Source organism: Bombina bombina, chromosome 12 (genome assembly GCF_027579735.1).
Source record: "Bombina bombina isolate aBomBom1 chromosome 12, aBomBom1.pri, whole genome shotgun sequence".
In the NCBI taxonomy this organism is placed as follows: Eukaryota; Metazoa; Chordata; class Amphibia; order Anura; family Bombinatoridae; genus Bombina; species Bombina bombina.
The window spans coordinates 18108774-18135966 of NC_069510.1; the positions used below are offsets into that span (position 1 = coordinate 18108774).

The window sequence follows — 27193 nt, forward strand, 5'->3', positions numbered from 1 at the left end:
GAATAAGCTAAGCACAAGTGTTATACAACTGATTGCTCGGAACTATGGGTAGTGTTATGCAAATGAATAAGCTAAGCACAAGTGTTATGCTAAAGAATAAGCTAAGCACAAGTGTTATGCAACTGATTGCTCGGAACTATGGGTAGTGTTATGCAAATGAATAAGCTAAGCACAAGTGTTATGCAAATGAATAAGCTAAGCACAAGTATTATGCAAATGACTGCTGGTAACTATGGGTAGTGTTATGCAAATGAATAAGCTAAGCACAAGTAATATGCAAAGTGCTGCAAACTATGGGTATTGTTATGCAAATGAATAAGCTAAGCACAAGTGTTATGCAAACAAAGTGCTGGGAACTATAGGTAATGTTATGCAAATGAATAAGCTAAGCACAAGTATTATGCAAATGAATGCTGGGAACTATGGGTAGTGTTATGCAAATGAATAAGCTAAGCACAAGTGTTATGCAAACAAAGTGCTGCAAACTATGGGTAGTGTTATGCAAATGACTGCTGGGAACTATGGGTATTGTTATGCAAATGAATAAGCTAAGCACAAGTATTACGCAAATGACTGCTGAGATCTATAGATATTGTTATGCAAATGAATAAGCTAAGCACAAGTTTTATGCAAATGACTGCTGGGAACTATGGGTAGTGTTATGCAAATTAATAGGCTATGCACAAGTATTATGCAAATGACTGCTGGGAACTATGGGTAGTGTTATGCAAATTAATAGGCTATGCACAAGTATTATGCAAATGACTGCTGGGAACTATGGGTAGTGTTATGCAAATGAATAAGCACAAGTGTTATGCAAACAAAGTGCTGGGAACTATGGGTATTGTTATGCAAATTAATAGGCTATGCACAAGTATTATCCAAAGTGCTGGGAACAATGGGTAGTGTTATGCAAATGAATACGCTAAGCACAAGTATTATCCAAAGTGCTGGGAACTATGGGTAGTGTTATGCAAATTAATAAGCTAAGCACAAGTATTATCCAAAGTGCTGGGAACTATGGGTAGTGTTATGCAAATGAATAAGCTATGCACAAGTGTTATGCAAACAAAGTGCTGCAAACTATGGGTAGTGTTATGCAAATGAATAAGCTAAGCACAAGTGTTATGCAAATGACTGCTGGGAACTATGGGTATTGTTATGCAAATGAATAAGCTAAGCACAAGGATTACGCAAATGACTGCTGGGAACTATAGATATTGTTATGCAAATGAATAAGCTAAGCACAAGTGTTATGCAAAAGAATAAGCTAAGCACAAGTGTTATGCAAATGACTGCTGGGAACTATGGGTATTGTTATGCAAATGAACAAGCTAAGCACAAGTGTTATGCAAACAAAGTGCTGGGAACTATACGTAATGTTATGCAAATGAATAAGCTATGCACAAGTATTACGCAAATGACTGCTGGGAACTATAGATATTGTTATGCAAATGAATAAGCTATGCACAAGTATTACGCAAATGACTGCTGGGAACTATAGATATTGCTATGCAAAAGAATAAGCCAAGCACAAGTGTTATGCAAATGACTGCTGGGAACTATGGGTATTGTTATGCAAATGAATAAGCTAAGCACAAGTATTACGCAAATGACTGCTGGGATCTATAGATATTGTTATGCAAATGAATAAGCTAAGCACAAGTGTTATGCAAACAAAGTGCTAGTGTTATGCAAAGGAATAAGCTAAGCACAAGTGTTATGCAAATGACTGCTGGGAAGTATGGGTAGTGTTATGCAAATGAATAAGCTAAGCACAAGTATTATGCAAATGCCTGCTGGGAACTATGGGTAGTGTTATGCAAATGAATAAGCACAAGTGTTATGCAAGCAAAGTGCTGGGAACTATGGGTAGTGTTATGCAAATTAATAGGGTATGCACAAGTATTATCCAAAGTGCTGGGAACTATGGGTAGTGTTATGCAAATTAATAAGCTAAGCACAAGTGTTATGCAAACAATGTGCTGCAAACTATGGGTAGTGTTATGCAAATGAATACGCTAAGCACAAGTGTTATGCAAAAGAATAAGCTAAGCACAAGTATTATGCAAATGACTGCTGGGAACTATGGGTAGTGTTATGCAAATTAATAGGCTATGCACAAGTATTATGCAAACAATGTGCTGCAAACTATGGGTAGTGTTATGCAAATAAATACGCTAAGCACAAGTATTATGCAAATGACTGCTGGGAACTATAGATATTGTTATGCAAATGAATAAGCTAAGCACAAGTGTTATTCAAAAGAATAAGCTAAGCACAAGTGTTATTCAAACAAAGTGCTGCAAACTATGGGTAGTGTTATGCAAATGAATAAGCTAAGCACAAGTATTATGCAAATGACTGCTGGGAACTATGGGTAGTGCTATGCTAATGAATAAGCACAAGTGTTATGCAAACAAATTGCTGGGAACTATGGGTAGTGTTATGTAAATTAATAGGCTATGCACAAGTATTATCCAGAGTGCTGGGATCTATGTGTAGTGTTATGCAAATGAATAAGCTAAGCACAAGTATTATCCAGAGTGCTGGGATCTATGTGTAGTGTTATGCAAATGAATAAGCTAAGCACAAGTGTTATGCAAACAAAGTGCTACAAACTATGGGCAGTGTTATGCAAATGAATAAGCTAAGCACAAGTATTATGCAAATGACTGCTGGGAACTATGGGTATTGTTATGCAAATGATTAAGTTAAGCACAAGTGTTATGCAAACAAAGTGCTACAAACTATGGGTAGTGTTATGCAAATGAATAAGCTAAGCACAAGTGTTATGCAAACAAAGTGCTACAAACTATGGGTAGTGTTGTGCAAATGACTGCTGTGTTATGCAAATGACTGCTGGGAACTATGGGTATTGTTATGCAAATGAATAAGCTAAGCACAAGTATTACGCAAATGACTGCTGGGATCTATAGATATTGTTATGCAAATGAATAAGCTAAGCACAAGTGTTATGCAAAAGAATAAGCTAAGCACAAGTGTTATGCAAACAAAGTGCTAGTGTTATGCAAATGAATAAGCTAAGCACAAGTGTTATGCAAATGACTGCTGGGAACTATGGGTAGTGTTATGCAAAAGAATAAGCTAAGCACAAGTGTTATTCAAACAAAGTGCTGCAAACTATGGGTAGTGTTATGCAAATGAATACGCTAAGCACAAGTATTATGCAAATGACTGCTGGGAACTATGGGTAGTGTTATGCAAATGAATACGCTAAGCACAAGTATTATCCAAAGTGCTGGGAACTATGGGTAGTGTTATGCAAATTAATAAGCTAAGCACAAGTATTATCCAAAGTGCTGGGAACTATGGGTAGTGTTATGCAAATGAATAAGCTAAGCACAAGTGTTATGCAAATGACTGCTGGGAACTATGGGTACTGTTATGCAAATGAATAAGCACAAGTATTATGCAAACAAAGTGCTGGGAACTATGGGTATTGTTATGCAAATGAATACGCTAAGCACAAGTATTATCCAAAGTGCTGAGAACTATGGGTAGTGTTATGCAAATTAATAAGCTAAGCACAAGTGTTATGCAAACAATGTGCTGCAAACTATGGGCAGTGTTATGCAAATGAATAAGCTAAGCACAAGTATTATGCAAATGACTGCTGGGAACTATGGGTAGTGTTATGCAAATGATTAAGTTAAGCACAAGTGTTATGCAAACAAAGTGCTACAAACTATGGGTAGTGTTATGCAAATGACTGCTGTGTTATGCAAATGACTGCTGGGAACTATGGGTATTGTTATGCAAATGAATAAGCTAAGCACAAGTATTACGCAAATGACTGCTGGGATCTATAGATATTGTTATGCAAATGAATAAGCTAAGCACAAGTGTTATGCAAAAGAATAAGCTAAGCACAAGTGTTATGCAAATGACTGCTGGGAACTATGGGTATTGTTATGCAAATGAATAAGCTAAGCACAAGTGTTATGCAAACAAAGTGCTGGGAATTATACGTAATGTTATGCAAAAGAATAAGCTATGCACAAGTATTACGCAAATGACTGCTGGGAACTAAAGATATTGCTATGCAAATGATAAGCTAAGCACAAGTGTTATGCAAAAGAATAAGCTAAGCACAAGTGTTATGCAAACAAAGTGCTGGGATCTATGTGTAGTGTTATGCAAATGAATAAGCACAAGTGTTATGCAAACAAAGTGCTGAGAACTATGGGTATTGTTATGCAAATTAATAGGCTATGCACAAGTATTATCCAAAGTGCTGGGAACTATGGGTAGTGTTATGCAAATGAATACGCTAAGCACAAGTATTATCCAAAGTGCTGGGAACTATGGGTAGTGTTATGCAAATTAATACGCTAAGCACAAGTATTATCCAAAGTGCTGGGAACTATGGGTAGTGTTATGCAAATGAATAAGCTATGCACAAGTGTTATGCAAACAAAGTGCTGCAAACTATGGGTAGTGTTATGCAAATGAATAAGCTAAGCACAAGTGTTATGCAAATGACTGCTGGGAACTATGGGTATTGTTATGCAAATGAATAAGCTAAGCACAAGGATTACGCAAATGACTGCTGGGAACTATAGATATTGTTATGCAAATGAATAAGCTAAGCACAAGTGTTATGCAAAAGAATAAGCTAAGCACAAGTGTTATGCAAATGACTGCTGGGAACTATGGGTATTGTTATGCAAATGAATAAGCTAAGCACAAGTGTTATGCAAACAAAGTGCTGGGAACTATACGTAATGTTATGCAAATGAATAAGCTATGCACAAGTATTACGCAAATGACTGCTGGGAACTATAGATATTGTTATGCAAATGAATAAGCTATGCACAAGTATTACGCAAATGACTGCTGGGAACTATAGATATTGTTATGCAAAATAATAAGCCAAGCACAAGTGTTATGCAAATGACTGCTGGGAACTATGGGTATTGTTATGCAAATGAATAAGCTAAGCACAAGTATTACGCAAATGACTGCTGGGATCTATAGATATTGTTATGCAAATGAATAAGCTAAGCACAAGTGTTATGCAAACAAAGTGCTAGTGTTATGCAAAGGAATAAGCTAAGCACAAGTGTTATGCAAATGACTGCTGGGAACTATGGGTAGTATTATGCAAATGAATAAGCTAAGCACAAGTATTATGCAAATGCCTGCTGGGAACTATGGGTAGTGTTATGCAAATGAATAAGCACAAGTGTTATGCAAGCAAAGTGCTGGGAACTATGGGTAGTGTTATGCAAATGAATAAGCTAAGCACAAGTGTTATGCAAACAAAGTGCTGGGAACTATGGGCATTGTTATGCAAATTAATAGGCTATGCACAAGTATTATGCAAATGACTGCTGGGAACTATGGGTACTGTTATGCAAATGAATAAGCACAAGTGTTATGCAAACAAAGTGCTGGGAACTATGGGTATTGTTATGCAAATTAATAGGCTATGCACAAGTATAATCCAAAGTGCTGGGATCTATGGGTAGTGTTATGCAAATGAATACGCTAAGCACAAGTATTATCCAAAGTGCTGGGAACTATGGGTAGTGTTATGCAAATGAATAAGCTAAGCACAAGTATTACGCAAATGACTGCTGGGAACTATAGATATTGTTATGCAAATGAATAAGCTAAGCACAAGTGTTATGCAAAAGAATAAGCTAAGCACAAGTATTATGCAAATGACTGCTGGGAACTATGGGTAGTGTTATGCAAATTAATAGGCTATGCACAAGTATTATGCAAATGACTGCTGGGAGCTATGGGTAGTGTTATGCAAATTAATACGCTAAGCACAAGTATTATCCAAAGTGCTGGGAACTATGGGTATTGTTATGCAAATGAATAAGCTAAGCACAAGTATTACGCAAATGACTGCTGGGAACTATAGATATTGTTATGCAAATGAATAAGCTAAGCACAAGTGTTATGCAAAAGAATAAGCTAAGCACAAGTGTTATGCAAATGACTGCTGGGAACTATGGGTATTGTTATGCAAATGAATAAGCTAAGCACAAGTGTTATGCAAACAAAGTGCTGGGAACTATACGTAATGTTATGCAAATGAATAAGCTATGCACAAGTATTACGCAAATGACTGCTGGGAACTATAGATATTGTTATGCAAATGAATAAGCTAAGCACAAGTGTTATTCAAAAGAATAAGCTAAGCACAAGTGTTATTCAAACAAAGTGCTGCAAACTATGGGTAGTGTTATGCAAATGAATAAGCTTAGCACAAGTATTATGCAAATGACTGCTGGGAACTATGGGTAGTGCTATGCTAATGAATAAGCACAAGTGTTATGCAAACAAAGTGCAGGGAACTATGGGTAGTGTTATGTAAATTAATAGGCTAAGCACAAGTATTATCCAGAGTGCAGGGAACTATGGGTAGTGTTATGCAAATGATTAAGTTAAGCACAAGTGTTATGCAAACAAAGTGCTACAAACTATGGGCAGTGTTATGCAAATGAATAAGCTAAGCACAAGTATTATGCAAATGACTGCTGGGAACTATGGGTAGTGTTATGCAAATGATTAAGTTAAGCACAAGTGTTATGCAAACAAAGTGCTACAAACTATGGGCAGTGTTATGCAAATGATTAAGTTAAGCACAAGTGTTATGCAAACAAAGTGCTACAAACTATGGGCAGTGTTATGCAAATGATTAAGTTAAGCACAAGTGTTATGCAAACAAAGTGCTACAAACTATGGGTAGTGTTATGCAAATGACTGCTGTGTTATGCAAATGACTGCTGGGAACTATGGGTATTGTTATGCAAATGAATAAGCTAAGCACAAGTATTACGCAAATGACTGCTGGGATCTATAGATATTGTTATGCAAATGAATAAGCTAAGCACAAGTGTTATGCAAAAGAATAAGCTAAGCACAAGTGTTATGCAAACAAAGTGCTAGTGTTATGCAAATGAATAAGCTAAGCACAAGTGTTATGCAAATGACTGCTGGGAACTATGGGTAGTGTTATGCAAAAGAATAAGCTAAGCACAAGTGTTATTCAAACAAAGTGCTGCAAACTATGGGTAGTGTTATGCAAATGAATAAGCTAAGCACAAGTATTATCCAAAGTGCTGGGAACTATGGGTAGTGTTATGCAAATGAATACGCTAAGCACAAGTATTATCCAAAGTGCTGGGAACTATGGGTAGTGTTATGCAAATTAATAAGCTAAGCACAAGTGTTATGCAAATGACTGCTGGGAACTATGGGTAGTGTTATGCAAATTAATAAGCTAAGCACAAGTGTTATGCAAATGACTGCTGGGAACTATGGGTAGTGTTATGCAAATGAATATGCACAAGTGTTATGCAAACAAAGTGCTGGGAACTATGGGTATTGTTATGCAAATTAATAGGCTATGCACAAGTATTATGCAAATGACTGCTGGGAACTATGGGTACTGTTATGCAAATGAATAAGCACAAGTGTTATGCAAACAAAGTGCTGGGAACTATGGGTATTGTTATGCAAATGAATACGCTAAGCACAAGTATTATCCAAAGTGCTGGGAACTATGGGTAGTGTTATGCAAATGAATACGCTAAGCACAAGTATTATCCAAAGTGCTGAGAACTATGGGTAGTGTTATGCAAATTAATAAGCTAAGCACAAGTGTTATGCAAACAATGTGCTGCAAACTATGGGCAGTGTTATGCAAATGAATAAGCTAAGCACAAGTATTATGCAAATGACTGCTGGGAACTATGGGTAGTGTTATGCAAATGAATAAGCTAAGCACAAGTGTTATGCAAAAGAATAAGCTAACAAAGTGCTACAAACTATGGGTAGTGTTATGCAAATGACTGCTGTGTTATGCAAATGACTGCTGGGAACTATGGGTATTGTTATGCAAATGAATAAGCTAAGCACAAGTATTACGCAAATGACTGCTGGGATCTATAGATATTGTTATGCAAATGAATAAGCTAAGCACAAGTGTTATGCAAAAGAATAAGCTAAGCACAAGTGTTATGCAAACAAAGTGCTGCAAACTATGGGTAGTGTTATGCAAATGAATAAGCTAAGCACAAGTATTATGCAAATGACTGCTGGGAACTATGGGTAGTGTTATGCAAATGAATAAGCACAAGTGTTATTCAAACAAAGTGCTGCAAACTATGGGTAGTGTTATGCAAATGAATAAGCTAAGCACAAGTATTATGCAAATGACTGCTGGGAACTATGGGTAGTGTTATGCTAATGAATAAGCACAAGAGTTATGCAAACAAAGTGCTGGGAACTATGGGTAGTGTTATGCAAATTAATAGGCTATGCACAAGTATTATGCAAAGTGCTGGGATCTATGGGTAGTGTTATGCAAATGAATAAGCTAAGCACAAGTATTATGCAAACTGCTGGGAACTATGGGTAGTGTTATGCAAATGAATAAGCTAAGCACAAGTGTTATGCAAATGACTGCTGGGAACTTTGGGTAGTGTTATGCAAATGATTAAGCTAAGCACAAGTATTATGCAAATGACTGCTGGGAACTATGGGTAGTGTTATGCAAATGATTAAGCTAAGCACAAGTAATATGCAAATGACTGCTGGGAACTATGGGTAGTGTTATGCAAATGAATAAGCTAAGCACAAGTAATATGCAAATGACTGCTGGGAACTATGGGTAGTGTTATGCAAATGAATAAGCTAAGCACAAGTATTATGCAAATGACTGCTGGGAACTATGGGTAGTGTTATGCAAATGAATAAGCTAAGCACAAGTGTTATGCAAAAGAATAAGCTAACAAAGTGCTACAAACTATGGGTAGTGTTATGCAAATGACTGCTGTGTTATGCAAATGACTGCTGTGTTATGCAAATGACTGCTGGGAACTATGGGTATTGTTATGCAAATGAATAAGCTAAGCACAAGTATTACGCAAATGACTGCTGGGATCTATAGATATTGTTATGCAAATGAATAAGCTAAGCACAAGTGTTATGCAAAAGAATAAGCTAAGCACAAGTGTTATGCAAACAAGGTGCTAGTGTTATGCAAATGAATAAGCTAAGCACAAGTGTTATTCAAACAAAGTGCTGCAAACTATGGGTAGTGTTATGCAAATGAATAAGCTAAGCACAAGTATTATGCAAATGACTGCTGGGAACTATGGGTAGTGTTATGCAAATGAATAAGCACAAGTGCTATTCAAACAAAGTGCTGCAAACTATGGGTAGTGTTATGCAAATGAATAAGCTAAGCACAAGTATTATGCAAATGACTGCTGGGAACTATGGGTAGTGTTATGCTAATGAATAAGCACAAGAGTTATGCAAACAAAGTGCTGGGAACTATGGGTAGTGTTATGCAAATTAATAGGCTATGCACAAGTATTATGCAAAGTGCTGGGATCTATGGGTAGTGTTATGCAAATGAATAAGCTAAGCACAAGTATTATGCAAACTGCTGGGAACTATGGGTAGTGTTATGCAAATGAATAAGCTAAGCACAAGTGTTATGCAAATGACTGCTGGGAACTTTGGGTAGTGTTATGCAAATGATTAAGCTAAGCACAAGTATTATGCAAATGACTGCTGGGAACTATGGGTAGTGTTATGCAAATGATTAAGCTAAGCACAAGTAATATGCAAATGACTGCTGGGAACTATGGGTAGTGTTATGCAAATGAATAAGCTAAGCACAAATGTTATGCAAACAAAGTGCTACAAACTATGGGCAGTGTTATGCAAATGACTGCTGGGAACTTTGGGTATTGTTATGCAAATGAATAAGCTAAGCACAAGTATTATGCAAATGACTGCTGGGAACTATAGATATTGTTATGCAAATGAATAAGCTAAGCACAAGTGTTATGCAAAAGAATAAGCTAAGCACAAGTGTTATGCAAACAAAGTGCTGGGAACTATACGTAATGTTATGCAAATGAATAAGCTATGCACAAGTATTATGCAAATGACTGCTGGGAACTATGGGTATTGTTATGCAAATGAATAAGCTAAGCACAAGTGTTATGCAAAAGAATAAGCTAAGCACAAGTGTTATGCAAATGACTGCTGTGAACTATGGGTATTGTTATGCAAATGAATAAGCTAAGCACAAGTGTTATGCAAACAAAGTGCTGGGAACTATACGTAATGTTATGCAAATGAATAAGCTAAGCACAAGTGTTATGCAAAAGAATAAGCTAAGCACAAGTGTTATGCAAATGACTGCTGGGAACTATGGGTATTGTTATGCAAATGAATAAGCTATGCACAAGTATTACGCAAATGACTGCTGGGAATTATAGATATTGTTATACAAAAGAATAAGCTAAGCACAAGTGTTATGCAAAAGAATAAGCTAAGCACAAGTGTTATGCAAATGACTGCTGGGAACTATGGGTAGTGTTATACAAATGATTAAGCACAAGTGTTATGCAAACAAAGTGCTGGGAACTATGGGTATGGTTATGCAAATTAATAGGCTATGCACAAGTATTATGCAAATGACTGCTGGGAACTATGGGTAGTGTTATGCAAATGAATAAGCACAAGTGTTATGCAAACAAAGTGCTGGGAACTATGGGTATTGTTATGCAAATTAATAGGCTATGCACAAGTATTATCCAAAGTGCTGGGAACTATGGGTAGTGTTATGCAAATGAATAAGCTAAGCACAAGTGTTATGCAAACAATGTGCTTCAAACTATGGGTAGTGCTATGCAAATGATTAAGCACAAGTGTTATGCAAACAAAGTGCTGGGAACTATGGGTAGTGTTATGCAAATGAATAGGCTATGCACAAGTATTATGCAAATGACTGCTGGGAACTATGGGTAGTGTTATGCAAACAAAGTGCTGGGAATTATGGGTATTGTTATGCAAATTAATAGGCTATGCACAAGTATTATCCAAAGTGCTGGGAACTATAGATATTGTTATGCAAATGAATAAGCTAAGCACAAGTGTTATGCAAACAAAGTGCTGGGAACTATACGTAATGTTATGCAAATGAATAAGCTATGCACAAGTATTACGCAAATGACTGCTGGGAACTATAGATAGTTATGCAAATGAATAAGCTAAGCATAAGTGTTATGCAAAAGAATAAGCTAAGCACAAGTGTTAAGCAAATGACTGCTGGGAACTATGGGTATTGTTATGCAAATGAATAAGCTAAGCACAAGTGTTATGCAAATGATTGCTGGGAACTATGGGTAGTGTTATGCTAATGAATAAGCTAAGCACAAGTGTTATGCAAATGATTGCTGGGAACTATGGGTAGTGTTATGCTAATGAATAAGCTAAGCACAAGTGTTATGCAAATGATTGCTGGGAACTATGGGTAGTGTTATGCTAATGAATAAGCACCAGTGTTATGCAAACAAAGTGCTGGGAACTATGGGTAGAGTTATGCAAATGAATGAGCTAAGCACAAGTGTTATGCCAATAGGGCTGGGGATTAAGGGTAATGTTATGCAAATGAATACGCTAAGTACAAGTATTATGGAAACAAAGTAATGAGAAAAATTTTTGGGTTTCATGTCCCTTTATTTCTGATCACTTCAAAAATAAAATTGACACCATTAGACAAGATATCTACACCTCACACCACTCATCCCCAGCACCACCCCTTCTATTAATAAAACTACGCTACTTCTCTCTTGTAACAGAGAAGGATGTCTCCATACTCCTATCTTCGGCTCATCTCACAACCTGCCCACTTGTTCCTATTCCTTCCCCCTCTCTCTGCTTCACTAACCCCAACTCATCTCTTTAACCAATCTCTCACAGCTGGCACATTTCCTGACACATTCAAGCATGGGTCAACCATACCAATCCTATAAAGCCCTTGACCCCCCTCCACCCCTTCTATCAACCGCTCTCATTACTTCCCTTTGTTTCAAAATTATTGGAACGACTGGTCTATAATCAGTTAGCTCATTTTCTCACAACTCTTTACCTGGTTTACACCCTATACATTCGACAGAAACCGGTGTAAAGTAACAAATTACTTGTTATCCGCTAAAGCAAAAGGCTACTACTAGTTCTTCTTGACCTGTCCGCTGCTTTTGACACCGTTGACCATACTCTCCTTAAATTCTGATTCATTTGGCATCCATGACACCTCTCTTCGTGTACCTCATCGCAAACTGCTCGTTTTTGTTTCCTTTAACGTCATGCTCCTTTGCCTCTCAGTTGGATTACCGCAAGGCTCTGTCTTGAGTCTTGTTTTTCTCTCTATACATACTCCCTTGAAAGATGTCTCAACACAAGCCCGCTGTGACTCAGAACTCACATTCAACCCACATATACAAGCACTTACCAAATCATGCCGTGCACACCTACACAGCATTCCCAGAATGTGTTCCTTCCTTACAAAAATACTAATTCACTTATGTCACGCATTGATTATTGCAATCTGCTAAACTGCCTCTCCTCCCTCCAATCTATTAATAATTCTTCCGCTAGACTTGTCCACCTTAATCGCTGATCTAAATCAGTTGCTCCACTCTTCCAGTCTCTACACTGACTCCCCATACACTCCAGAATACAAATTTAAAATATTAACTAACTTACAAAGCACTCAGTTTATCTCCCAACTACATTTCCTCTCTAATCTCCAAACATTTCCCATCCTCTTGGATCAACCTCTCACCTACATCTACTCTTGTTGTCTTTACATCCCACTCCAGGACTTTGCACGTGCTGCTCCTGTCCTCTGGAATTCTACCCTGCTCCATAAGACTGTCTCCAACCTTGTATACGCTCCTTGAAAACCACCATTTCTCATTCTAGCCAAACTAATACATGAACTGCCTGGCTTACTGCTGCTACCCCAACCTTATGCCTCTGCACCCTAAACATGTAGTCTAAGCTCTCCAGAGCAGGGCCCTCTTCCTCCTGTACTAGATTTGTTTAGTTTTGTATTTTATCACAAATCCTTGTCATTGTATACCCCTATCACTACAGAATTTTGTGGAATTATACAAATAAATAGAAAAATGAATAACCTAAGCACAAGTGTTATGTAAACAAAGTGCTGGAAACTATGGGTAGTGTTAAGCAAAATAATATCCTAGTATTACACTAAGTGCTGGTGGTTAAAGGGACATTAAAGTATAAATTAATCTTTCATTATTCAGATAGGACTTAATTTTAATTGACTTTCCAATTTACTTTTATCATCAAATTTAGTTTAAACTAAGAATACCAAGAGAAAAAAAGCAAACCTAGGTAGGCTCATATCCTAATTTCTAAGCCTTTGAGGGCTGCCTCTTATCACAGGCTTTTTAAATCTCTTTTCAACACAAAGAGACAGAAAGTACATGTGGGCCATATAGATAACACTGTTCAGGCACAGGGGGTTATTTAACCCTTTCAGTTTGCTCAATTGTTTTATGACTTAAAAATTCCGTCATATGTCCTTAAGAGGTTAAGATCTAGCACAAAACAATGCTAAATTTAAGACAATAGACCATAAACAGTCAGTCATGTGATCAGGGGGCTGGAAGAAGGTTCCTAGATACAAGGTAATCACAGAGGTAAAAAGTACATTAATATAACTGTGTTGGTTATGCAAAACTGGGGAATGGGTAATAAAGGGATTATCTATCTTTTAAAACAAAAACAATTCTATGGTTGACTGTCCCTTTAAATATTTCCATGTTTATAATATCACGAATGCAACCGCAAGAGGCAGGACCGCACTATTGTACCACTCCCCTCTTTGGGCATAGGAAATGGCACAATTGTGCTGCTGGCTGCGCTATTGGTAACAAACCCCATAGAAAGACCCACACAGGGTACATCACTGGTCCTTAAGGGTTTAATCTAGTACAGTGATGGCTGACTTTGGCCACCCCAGATGATTTTGAACATTTCCCATGATGCTTAGGCACTCTAGTCTAGTTCACTAGTTTCCAAACTTGTCCACAGGACACCATACAAGTTAATCCCCAACCGGTCAGGTTTCCTGAACAGGTAAAATAACCATGTTTATTATTATCAGCAGATTTCACCTGTGCTCCAGTTCAGATATTCTCAAAATGTGGCCTTTTAGGGAGGGTCTGCCAGGTTTGAAAACCAGTGGTCTACTTTAGCATCATGGGAAATGTAGTTACAAAACATCTGCCATCATTGATGTAGCATCTTATGAGGTTCAGACTTCCAAAATAGTCAAACATTTTAGAAATCTACATGATCTGCTCAGTCTTGGATGACAGTTGTTTCCCAACATGATCAAATTAAACAGTAAACCAGAACACAAAGTGGTCTCACTTGTTTTGTTTTTAACCCCCCCCCCCCCCATGTAACTCCAGATTACCTTGTGCATGATGAGATTTCTGGCTATTCCTTTGAGTTAGGCTCCTGATTAGCAATGAAGACAAAACACCATTTGCAAAATAATCTTTATTTTTGAATTGTACAACTTTGCTTTGACATCTCAGATTTTCCAATATACAGTTTCATTTTATTTATGTACAAACGTTACAATGCAGAGACTTCCTATTAGGGAACCAAGTAACCATCACTTAACTAGAGCACAGGTGAACTAATCATAAAGGGTGAGAACAAACACTGCTTTAAGATATAATTTAACTCTGGCCTGTTAAGGGTCCCAAGGATTGGAGTTGAGTAACTGACTTAAAGGGACATTCAGATCAAAAGTAAACCGATTATACAGATAGAGCAGCAATTAAAAAACAAAAAAAAAAAAACAACTTTCCAATTTAATTCAATTAAAATGCGCAGTCGTTCTATTTACCCTTGAGTCACCGCCTCCTCCTGATCAAGAGCAAGCATTCACAGAATATACATATATGCATTAGTAATTGGCTGATTGCTGTCACATGACAGGAGGAGTGGCAATAGCACATAGCCTGAACTGCAAATGAGTAGATTCAGTTTCCTATCATACAAATCTACTGTATTTATTTGTCCTTTAATGGGATAGGTGCCCCTCCTACATACAAATTATATGGCTTGTAGCAGATACCATCTGAATGTTTCATGAATGCAACCTCTATTGATGTTACGGCGCCATTAAAGGGACACTGAACCCTAATTTTTTCTTTCGTGATTCAGAGCATGAAATTTTAAGCAACTTTCTAAATTTACTCCTATTTAGAATAGGGATGCACGGAAATATCAGCTGCCAAAATTTTTGGCCAAAAATGGGCCTATCCCATTTCGGCAGAAAAAGGGGAAAACCGGCCAAAGATTGCATGCTCTTATGTGAAATTAAATTAACCCCTATGCACCACAAAATCAATCCCTGGCAGCCAGATTTGTATCCCCCAAAGTGTCCTCCCCCGTGCCTCACTGACCGCAATAAGTAGTTAGAAGCCGCATCTAAATTTAGCCCCGTGAGGCTGGGTTATTTCCAGGCCATAATAAACTGAACTACAGGCCCCAGAATGCCTCGCGGGTAGAGGGGGCGCGGCTCTGTGGGCTGTTCGCTAACTTGAAGCAGAGCAGCAGAGAGAGAGGGAACTTGCCGTGTCAGGTGAGTTTTATGAAACTTGCCTGTAGAGCCATATAATTACTTGTAACGGATCGTCCTGTCAGTGAGTGCGTGAAAGGATCATGCGCATATTTACCCTTATCTGGCTCCCTGTCTAACCGTGACTATTTGAAAAGCAACTTATCAAGCAGGACTCAATGAGCTGCTTTTTCTAATAGTCACAGACAGGGAGCCAGATAAGGGTAAATATACGCATGATCCTTTCACGCACTCACTGACAGGAGGATCCGTTACAAGTAACTATTATGGTTCTACAGGCAAGCGTCATAGAAGTCACCTGACGGCAAGATTACCGACTACTGTGTAAACAGAGCGGGCTGCAGCGTGGTTTCAATACAAGCAGTTGTCACCTTGTCCTGAGTACTGCACAGCAAGCTGCTTTTCTAGAAAAAGTCACCGCCAGACAGGCAGCCAGATAAGAATGAATTATATGCAATATGTAGGGGCCGTTTGCACACTGACAGGAGAACTGAAATTGTTTTACCAGTGCTTGTGGATTGTAGCCCAATCTCTTGCATTCCTCTCAGTACCATGCCTTAATGCTTAACCCCATGCAGGTGTGTGTGTTTTCGGCCAAAGGCATCCTGAATTTTCAGTTTCGGTCTAGAATTTTCATTTCGGTGCATCCCTAATCAAATTTTCTTCATTCTCTTGGTATCTTTATTTGAAAGATAAAATGTAAGTTTAGATGCCAGCCCATTTTTGGTGAACAACCTGGGTTGTCTTTGCTGATTGGTGGATACATTCAGCCACCAATAAAAAAGTTTTGGCCAGAGTTGTGAACTAAAAAAAAATTAGATGTCTCAAAGATAGCAAGAGAATGAAGAAAAATAGGAGTAAATTAGAAAATTGCTGCTCTGAATCACGAAAGAAAAAAAATTGGGTTCTGTGTCCCTTTAAGGCTTAACTGTCCATATTTAAGACAAGGAAGTAGACAATGAACTGATTAAGACCACACAATTAGAATATTCTTTCATATTTACTTTGTTCCTTTAGCATCCTTTGTTGCAGATCATACCCAGACAGGCTTAGTGTGCACTATGCAGTCATAGAAGTAGTATTTGCAACACTATTTGTAACTGTTGCAAACATTGCTGCCTCTAGCACTAAATGTATAACTTACAAACATTGCTGTCACTTAGTGCAAGACCTGCAAGCTCCTTAAACCTATCTAGGTATGCTCTTAAAAGGATACAAAGAAAAAAAGTAAAATTTAGTTAATTGCAAAGTTGTTTAAGTGGGCTCTGAATCAAGTCCATGTTTGCCTTCTCTCAAAAGGATAGGAAAGGCAAAAATTAAACTTGCATGAGTCAGATAGAAGTGAATTTTAAGTTTCTTAATTACAGGCTTTTTTTTAAAAAAAAAAAGTGCAGTTTTCTTGGTATCCCTTGTTGAAAAATACACATCCTACACTAGTGGGAGCTAGCTGCTGATAGGTGCCTGGACACATTTGTCTTGTGATTGGCTAATAGAGGTGTTCAGCTAGCTCTCAGTATTGCAGTGCCTTAAAGGGTAAGAGAATGAAGCTAATTTAATAAGTAAATTGGAACGTTGTATGTTCTATCATGAAACCCAAAATTCCTCTCATGATTCAGATAGAGCAGAAAATATAAGCAACCTTCTAATTTACTCCTATTATAAATTTCTTTGTCATCTTGCTATCTTTATTAAAAGTAGGAATGTAAGCTTAGGAGCGGCCAGTTTGGGTTCAGCACCTGAATAGCTTGCAGATTGGGTAGCGCCTGCTGATTGGTCCCTAAATGTAGCCACCAGGCGCTGAACCAAACAGGCCGGCTCCTATGCTTATTCAAATTATAGCAAGAGAACAAAGAATAAATAAGTAAGAAAGTTGCTTAAAACCGCATGCTCTCTGAATCAAGAAAAGCACAAATTGTTTTTTGTCCCTTTAAGGTTAAGTAACTGGTGCTGCCATGTTGAATCTAGCTGTCACTACATTCCAGTGCTGACCGTTTGCACGTGTGCAGTAACTCCTTCATATACCTGCAGTGTAACCTAGGTTCCAAAATGGCAGCACCTATGATTAAAGGGAGGTAAATAAAATCCGTCTTTAGTGTCCCTTTAAATGAGAATTAAAAAAATCCTGTTTCTTTATTAACGAGACTTAAGTTTCAACATTCTCAACTTGAAGGGGAATTACATACAAACTGGCACTTTACAGCAATGAATTTGTCACAAGGGTTAAAGGGACATACCAGGCAAAATTGGAATCCGCATGGATGCATTTCAGTTTTGAATAAAAGCAATTTGGTAAAATTTTTATAGCTGAAGCTTTTATTAGAAGCATTTTTGCCATTTCAAATGTGTATTTAAATATGCACAGTGCACCAGCATTTAAAACATAGCACTTGCTCCATCTTGTAATAACTGAATTTATTGCTGAAATACAAGCCACACTGGCGCTTTGAGCAGCTGCAGTATCTATAATGCTGGTACACAGAACACCTAGCTATGCGTCACATGCACGTGCAAAGAAATATGCAAACACTAAAGAGGTGATACAGAAGCATATGTGCAATATACACGTATTGACAAAAATGCTTCTACCAAAAGTTAAAGTGAAGGTCAATTTTGATGAATTAGTGCCCGGTTTTTAATAATCCCATGAAAAACAAGGGCACTTTAATTCATCAAAATTGACATTTCACTCATTCAAAATCTTACCTTTTAATCCTGGCAGCCGCGCTCCAGGACTTCCTCCGTAAGATGTCTTTGCGGGTCCAAAATGACGAATCCGGCTTCTTCCAATCACGGATATGAATCAGGCCAAGAATCCCCCGGGGGGAAAGCTGTAATTAGAGGAAGCCGGATTCGTAATTTCTGACATCTGCAGAGGCTTCCGACAGCGGTGGGAATCGCTGAAGCGGCTGCCAGAATGAAAAGTTAAGTTTTTGAAGGGAAATGTTAATTATGATGAATTAAAGTGCCCTTGTTTTTAAAAGGATTACTAAAAACCGGGCACTAATACATCAAAATTGACTTCACTTTAATTCATATATCTGCATTTAAATTTTGCCTGGAATATCCCTTTAAAGTTTGCTACATTTTGTTAATTAATTGAACTATAACAAGCAAGGGTACTGGTCTCATCTGGCACCAAGAAATGGCGAGTAAAGCAGCATCTATTCCATTGCAGCATACAAACCTGTGTCTACATCACCTAAAAACAAACAAACACAACTAATTACTCATTGGATTCTGATAAGCTTTACAATAGCATTTAGACTGCAATACCCGATAGCATAGTGGATATTTTATTTAATGCAGAGGTTACTCAATGCAATTTCTCAAAACAGTCATTGGATTATATCATAGGCTACATACACCTTTATGCATGGAGTTTAATGCGACTTTAATCCATTGAAGTAATACATTTTTAAAGAGATTCAAGCTGTCTAGATTTTTAGCAGGAAATGCATATTTGTCCATAGGTTTAACTCAATGCTTTAGGAATGGTGATGCCACAAACCATTCTCAGACCAGGAATGCAATAACAAAAACATATTAAACAATTCAGTTAGAGAATAAAATTCTAACAGCTTTCCAATGGACAAATCTAATTTGCTTCGTTCTCTTAACCTTTGTTGAAAAGCATACCTAAGTAGACAGGAGCAGCAATGCACTACCGATTACAGACACCTTATTGGTTCACCTGATTCAGCTAGCTCGCAGTAGTGCACATTGCTACTCCTTCAAGGATATCAAGAGAATGAAACAAATAGAATTTAGTTTGTTTAAAATGGAAAGCTCTGATTCATGAAAGACAAATTCTGTGTTTCATGTCCCTTTAAGTGCAACACATTAAAGAATTTTAGTCCCTATATCTACATTAAACATTAGGTTGGGAAGTTATTTCATAGTATTCCTGAATTAAGGTTTAGCCAATTTGTGACACATTAGTATTTTATTCTGTCATAAGTCTGTCAGTTTAGCACAGTAAACGCGATTGTCAGGCTGGTAATCATTCTGAGCGCCCACTGTACAGAGCACCGAGCGTAGACACAGCCAATCGCTCTCTGCCACCTAATGACACAGAAGTGACACTGCAGTCACATCTGTAACGCCTCTAGGGGCATCAGTTTACAAAAATATAAATATATATACCTGAAAGATTGCACTGGCTGATGAGGCGTCATTGTTTGAGCCCTATAAGGAGGAAAAGATACATTTAGTGCACAGTATTTTCACTTGAACTAGTAAGTGAACATCTAAAGGTTTATGATAGTGTGTTAGAGACATTCTAGTCAAAATTAAACTCATGATTCAGATAGGGCATGTCATTTTAAACAACTTATCAAATGTGCTTTCTCTGTTGAAATACAAACCTAGGTAGGCTCATATGCTAATTTCTAAGCCCCTGAAGAAGAAATCCATGCATTTTGACAGTTTTTTTTTTTAAGTTAGACAGCGCTAGTTCACATGTGCAATAGATAGCATTGTGCTCACTCCAGTGGAGTTATTTATGAGTCAACACTGAATGGCTAAAATGAAAGTCAGTCAAAAGAACTGAAATAAGGGGGTAGTCGGCAGATGTTTAGATGCAAGGTAAGAAGTAAAAATTATATTACCATTTTGGTAATGCAGAACTAGGGTGTGGGTAATAAAGGGATTATGTATCTTTTTAAACAATACATTTGGAAGTAGACTGTCCCTTTAAATGTCCTAGGGATAACGCTACTAACTAATCTTTCCCCCATAAATGCTTTATATAAAACCATTAACAGGTTGTGGACAATTGATAGATGTCACCATTTATATTTAAAGCCTACAGTTTTAAAGGAATAGAAAAAAAAAGTCTTCCTTAGATCAGCAAAGCAAAAAAATAGAGAAATGATCTTGTTTGCTGTGATTTTTTTTCTCAACAGCCAAACACAAGCCACTTATTGCCTTATTAGGAGCAGCTTTAATCTATAGGCAAGGCTAGTCAGTCTTAGTAGTGTTAGCCCTAGGACATTTAAAAGGGACAGGGAACGGGTAATAAAAGGGATTATCTATCTTTTTAAATGCCAACAATTCTGGCAGTTTTGCATAACCAATACGGTTAACACTTATTACCTCTATGGTTACCTTGTATCTAAGCCTATACAGACTGCCCCCTTATTTCAGTTTGGAAACTCTGGGCTAAATGCATGTCTGTCAAACATGGTCCTCACGTACCCATTAACAAGCCAGGTTTTCATTATAGCTGAACTAGTGCACATGTAAAGTCATCAGCTGATCAGTAATACCATGGTTACTAACCTGCTCTGATCCATCAGCTGATTATTTCACCTGTGCCCTAGTTTATCTATAATGAAAAACCTGGCATGTTGGGGTACTGAAGTCCACGTTTGGGAAACACTGTTTAAGCCAATCAATGCTGACTCTTAAATAACTACTGGACTGAGCACAATGTTATCTATATGACAAAATATCAAAATGCACTAAGAGGCAACTTTCAAGGGCTTAGAAATTAACATATGAGCCTACCAATGTTTAGCTTTCAACAAGTACTGAGAACAAAGCAAATTTGATCATAAAAGTAAATAGGGCGCAATTTTAAACTTTAAAATCTGAACCATGAGTTTAATTTTGTCCAGACTATCCCCTTTATGGGCACATCATTAAGGATTGTGCACGTGACTTGAGCAATATCTGGCAGCTGTTCGACCGTTATACATTTGCAAGAACTTAGGTGACAAAGTGTTTCCAGTCATGTGCACACTACCTAGATATCGCCAATAAAAATACCAGAAGTAGTACATTTCATTTTCCCCTCCAATTGTATTCTGTGTGAATTAAAAATGTGGATTGTGTCCCTTTAAGTCATTTATAAATTAGATGTTTTACTGTAAATTACACTGCCCCTACCCAGCCATTTCATAATGCCACCTGGATGGCAAAATGGTGCGGTACACACTGGCCTAAAGTACATTGTGTTGCACTCTGCACACAACGGTTTTTGGGTCGACTGTCCCTTTAAGTGCAAATTACTTTAAGTTATACATATAAACTTTCCTCCAATCATTTACCAATGTTGCCCAGTTTTCAAATATATTGTGTTTGCCAGTAAAATCACTTACTGTTTGCACCGCAGCCGTTACAAAATGTCCGTTAAGCCCCTCCCTTTTTTCATCCGTGAAATCAGCATGTTCTTGTGATCTGTCATTTTTCTATCCTCCACGTAACCGGCATTTGCGCATGCACCTATTGTATTGAAGGGGAACGTTTTAACACAGGAATACAATAGGCGCATTGCGCATGCACAAAAGCCGGTTACGAGGAGGATAGAAAAATGATACGGATCACAAGAACATGCTGATGTCAGACGGAAAAGAGGAGGGGCTTAACGGACATTTTGAAACGTCTGCAGCGCAAACAGCAAGTAATTTTACAGGCAAACAATATATTTGAAAACTGGGCTACATTGGTAAATGATGATCGAAGGAAAGTTTATATGTATAACTAACTGTTTTTGGGTTGACTGTCCCTTTAAGGTGCAATTGTAAAAAAAAATGCTTCATTTAAATTACAATAGTAGAAAATGGCACAGCAGCCAAATATACAAACATAGACGGCACAAAACAAACATTTTTTGCATATTTGAATGCTTTGCCATGTTGTACGATTGTATTTACAACTGCACACCCTGAGTGCAAATTAATTTGTGTGCAGAGTGTTGGCTTTAGCTGCCTAATAAGGAAAGTTCATATAAAGTGCTTATTGCAAACTATAAACATCTCAAGGTGCACTGCATCCCTTGTCAAAGCCAACAGTAAAAAACAGATTGACAACAGCTATGTAATATAATACAGGTTGTCTGGCTGGTAATCATTCTGAGTGCCCACTGTACAGAGCACCGAGCGTAGACGCAGCCAATCGCTCTCTGCCACCTAATGACACAGAAGTGACACCGCAGCCACGTCTGTAACGCCTCTAGGGGCAAAAGCAGACAAAATACAAAGCCCACTGTACCTTTAAATGCTCTGCTTGAGGAGTAGTCATTGCTGCGCCCTATAACAGAAAGAGTAAATACAACAAGTGAGAATACTTTGAACGCCAAGTGTAAAGCACCAACCAACATGAATATGTTTAGGGGGAAGCACATGTACAATAGTCTTCAGTGATTTGTATATCAGTTTTACAGTCCATTTAATATGCTTTGGGTTTATTCTTGCAATTGAAAATTATTTTTGCTCATTGAAACCACCACCCATATAAAAATGTCATTACCCAAGTATGGGACTGTGTAGAGATAAGATTGTCTGCTCTGTCTGCAACCTACACCTGTCTGAATGTCATGTGCTAGACAACAGGTGCTGGCAATAAAATAAAAAACATTTTAAATTGTAATATTTCCATATGTTTATACTGTGAAGCCATTGGAATAAAATGTTACAGTATCCCTTTATGATTAAGGCATTTCACAAGCGGTAAGTGAAAGCTGCACGTGCTAATAACTAGGATTTAGCTACAACTGTACAGAAGTAAATACGCTGTCAGGCTGGTAATCATTCTGAGTGCCCACTATACAGAGCACCGAGCGTAGACGCAGCCAGATTGCTCTCTGCCACCTAATGACACAGAAGTGACACCGCAGCCACATCTGTAACGCCTCTAGGGGCAAAAGCAGACAAAATACAAAGCCCACTGTACCTTTAAAAGCTCTGCTTGAGGAGTCTTCATTGCTGCGCCCTATAACAGAAAGAATACATACAACAAGTGAGAATACTTTGAACACTGAGTGTAAGGCACCAACTAACAAATATGTTTTAGGGGAAGCACATTTACAATGGTATTCAGTAACTTATCAGTTGCAACAATAATCTGCTTAGAGTTTATTCTTTCAACTGAAAATTATTTTTGGCTCAGTGAAACCACCACCCATATAAAAATGTCAGTACCCAAGTATGGGACTGTGTAGACATAAGAAGCTTTCCATGCAAGCACTGCCCATCTGAATGTCTTGTGTTCTTGAGAACAGGTGGTGGCATTACAAAAAAAAAAAACTTTCAAATTTTAAAATTCCCATGTTTTACTGTGCAGTTATCTGAAACAAATGTTAGTATACCTTTATGTTTAAAGGGATAGTAAACCCAAAATTCTTACATGATTAAGATACAGCATCCAATTTTAAGCAACTTTCTAATTTACTCCTATTATCAATTTTGTGTTCTCTTGGAATCTTTATTTGAAAAAGTAGGAATGTAAGCTAAGGTGCCAGCCCACTTTTAGTTCAGCACCCTGGCTAGCACTTGCTGGCTACATTTAGACACCAATAAGCAAGTGCAACCCAGGGCACTGAACCAAAAATGGGCCGACTTAATACATTACTGCTTTTCAAATAAAGAGAAGGAAGAAAAATTAACAGGAGTAAATAAGTTGCTTAAAATTGCAAGCTATCTGAATCATGAAAGTTTGATTTTGACTTTACTGTACCTGTAAGAAGCAATTCACATGAGGCAATTGAAGGCTGCACATACTAATAGGATTTAGCTACAACTGTACAGAAGTAAATACGCTGTCTGGCTGGTAATCATTCTGAGTGCCCACTGTACAGAGCACCGAGCGTAGACGCAGCCAGATTGCTCTCTGCCACCTAATGACACAGAAGTGACACCGCAGCCACATCTGTAACGCCTCTAGGGGCAAGTGGGATAAAAAAAAAAAAAAAGTCATACCTAAACACAAGAAATCATGAAACCTTCCAGTCCGAGTCTGACCTATGGAAATAAGCACAATGATTAGTTAGAAATAACCATCACTTAAGAAAAAAGTGCCAATGTGATACATATTGGTTTGCACTCATTTGTATTACACCCTTATTAGCCTATGGCCATAGCTACTGAGCACCAGTCATGTTCAGTTCTAAAGCTACATTTACAGGAGTTCATTGTACCAGAGCATTACTATTGCACTCTTACTTTAACAGCTTTTCCTGTTACATATTTGTTAACTTTTCACCCTGATTTGTAATGACGTGAAAAACGGAAGGCAAGCACAGGGTTAAACAAGTTAATCATTTCTGAAGTTCTAACAAGGCAAACAACTAAGGGATATTTCAGGGCAGAAGTAGTAGACTTACTAACGGATTAATGCTGCAAGGGAACCAAGGCTGTGGGCATGAAGGAGTTACAATGTGACCGGGGGGGGGCACAGAAGCTTTGCATTATCTGATATGAAAGTCAAAATTAAAATATCACAGTTCAGAGAGTGTTAAACTTCCCCAATTTACTTTCTCTTGAAATCCTTTGAAAAGCATACCCAGGTAGGATCAGGAGCAATACTACATAGTGCACTGCTGCTCTAGAGCAGACTATGCAGACGTTAGGCAAGTAGTATGTCATTGCTGCACTATTGCATGCATATAACACCATTCTGTTAGTAGTTTTATTTAAAGTTTACCTTACATAACCCTGTAGAGATATGAATAAGTCTGTTTAAAAGGGACAGTGTCCTCAAATGTTCTAACCTCTAATTTGTTCCCAATTATCCATTTTACCTGCTGGGATGTATTCACTTGTTTATACATCAATCCTTTATCTTTATTTGGGATTTGAAATGGCTGTTTTTGCCTGCAAATGTTTGTGTCAGGTAGGAGAGATTATTGCTTTACAATTGCTTTTTCTAATTAGGCTTTGGTATACTGACAAGGAAGAATTTATGTGCATAGAAAGTGATAATCTGATTTCCCTGTAACCTCAACCCATTCTCATGGATGGGTGCTATTTCATATACAAAAATAAGCATAAAGGAACAATAACACGTTATACTCTGCAGCTGAAACAAGTTTAGTGCAACAAGGGTTGAAAATGCAGACTACAACTTAAGAACACTAAATGAAAGTTGACAAGGGGATGATTCACTGAGCAGTCTTAACTACCTTACTAAGTTATAGTAAAGTGTTCAACTATGCATGGTTTTCAATTCAATTTAATTAAGTGTTCAATTAGGCATATGAAGTAGAGATTACACATGAATATTAAGGGGATAGGAAAGTCATAATTATAATTGCATGATTCAAATAGATCATGTCCAGTGTTCCCTTTAAGGCCAGTTTTTTGAGCAACCCAGCAGTGAAACCGTTAATAAGGGAACTACACCTTGCAGTCTGCATTGTGTAGTGTTTGCTAATTGCTCTAATTAACTGTTTCACTGCTGGGCTGCTCACAAAACTGTTGTTAGAGGGAACACTGATCATGTCCTTTTAAGACACTTAAGGGACATAACACAAATTTTCTCTAATGTTTCAGATACAGCAGCAATTTTAAGCAACTTTCTAATTTACTCTTACTAATTTCTCTTTGTTCTCTTATCTTTATTTGAAAAGCAGGAATTAAAAGCTTAGGAGCCGGCCAATTTTTGGTTTAGCACCTGGATAGCACTTGCCAATTGGTGTAGCCATCAGCAAGTGCTAACCAGGATGTTAAACCAAAAATGGGCTGCTTGCTTTTTCAATTAAAGATATTAAGAGAACAAATAAACATCTATAGAAATAAATGTGAAAGTTGCATAAAATTGCATGCTCTATTTGAACCATGAAATAAAAAAACGTGGGTTTAGAATCCCTTTAAATTCACTTCTATTTTCAAATGTGCTTTGTTCTCTATATCCCTTGTTGAATAAGAATATGCACATATCCTACACTAGTGGGAGCTAGCTGCTGATTGGTGCCTGCACGCTTTTCTCTTGTGATTGGCTAACTAGACGTGTACATCTAGCTGCCAGTAGTGCAATACTGCTCCTTCAAAGGATAACACAAGAATGAAACATTTGATAGTAAATTGGAAAGTTGTTTAAAACTACCGTATGTTCTATTCAAATCATGAAAGAAAATGGTGGGGTTCTTTTAAATTCACATAAAAACAAAGGCTGTTAAAATAAAGGAAATGTTCATGCACAGCTGCTAAAACCAATGGAGGCAGTTAAATAAAATCCTAACACAGATTAAGAATTTAGGGAATGTAACAGTATATGACTAAATATAAAGGCAGAGATTTCATTTTTTAATGTGTGTTTAAATAAGGTGGTGTCAATACTCATGCTGCAAAGAGCTTCAATAGAACTGTCAGATGGCTGAAAACGATCCTAAACCACAAGGGTCTCCTGTAGCCATGTGAGGGGGCACTAAAGCTTCCTGGAACACTATACACACATATAAATGCACATATAGCCAGGCATAGTGACGCACAACGGTACTAGATTCAACCACCCCGTATAATTATTTATTTATACCCCCTCCCGGTTTAACAAGTCAGCTTGAGACAAAACCACTCACTAAGCCTCACCTCAGCGCCATGTTCCTCGCAAGGTCACACTCTGCAGAGAAAGGGGAAACACGTGTCAGCCAGGGCCTTTTAAATAGCTCTCTACGGTAAGCGGCAAGGGTCAAACATCCTTCCCTGACGCGCACATTAGCAAAGCTTTCCGCCAGGTGGCGCTAAACCACGCAGTTATAATATAGTGAGACACAACTTTAGTAATATACTGTAAGTAATTGGCGTATTAATTAGTGTATTCACTTAATAAAACAAAAATGCACATAATAATGCACGGCTTTTCCTCAACCACGTTTAAAAAGTTAGTTTTATTTGAATATATTGGCAAATAATGCAAATTCAGGTAATACAGGGGGCTGGGCTAATGGTGGACCAGCGTTATTCATCTGCCACTACCCTGAGCTGAGTAATTAAC

The 27193-nt window shown here is 37.7% G+C and overlaps 1 long non-coding RNA gene and 4 other non-coding genes across 5 annotated transcripts; all 5 read right to left on the minus strand.

The window, feature by feature from the left end:
• Positions 1 to 17580: 17580 nt before the first annotated feature.
• Positions 17581 to 26817, minus strand: LOC128643144 (uncharacterized). Its single transcript, XR_008399777.1, has 6 exons — positions 26788 to 26817; positions 24181 to 24222; positions 23156 to 23194; positions 22475 to 22513; positions 19625 to 19666; positions 17581 to 18680 (listed from the first exon to the last, which is right to left on the minus strand). It is a non-coding gene; the product is annotated as an uncharacterized LOC128643144 (long non-coding RNA).
• Positions 19466 to 19597, minus strand: LOC128643292 (small nucleolar RNA SNORA17). Its single transcript, XR_008399809.1, has one exon. It is a non-coding gene; the product is annotated as a small nucleolar RNA SNORA17 (small nucleolar RNA).
• On the minus strand, positions 22315 to 22446 carry LOC128643290 (small nucleolar RNA SNORA17). Its single transcript, XR_008399807.1, has one exon. It is a non-coding gene; the product is annotated as a small nucleolar RNA SNORA17 (small nucleolar RNA).
• LOC128643291 (small nucleolar RNA SNORA17) lies at positions 22995 to 23127 on the minus strand. The gene has a single exon (XR_008399808.1). It is a non-coding gene; the product is annotated as a small nucleolar RNA SNORA17 (small nucleolar RNA).
• Positions 24020 to 24152, minus strand: LOC128643289 (small nucleolar RNA SNORA17). The gene has a single exon (XR_008399806.1). It is a non-coding gene; the product is annotated as a small nucleolar RNA SNORA17 (small nucleolar RNA).
• Positions 26818 to 27193: the final 376 nt, after the last annotated feature.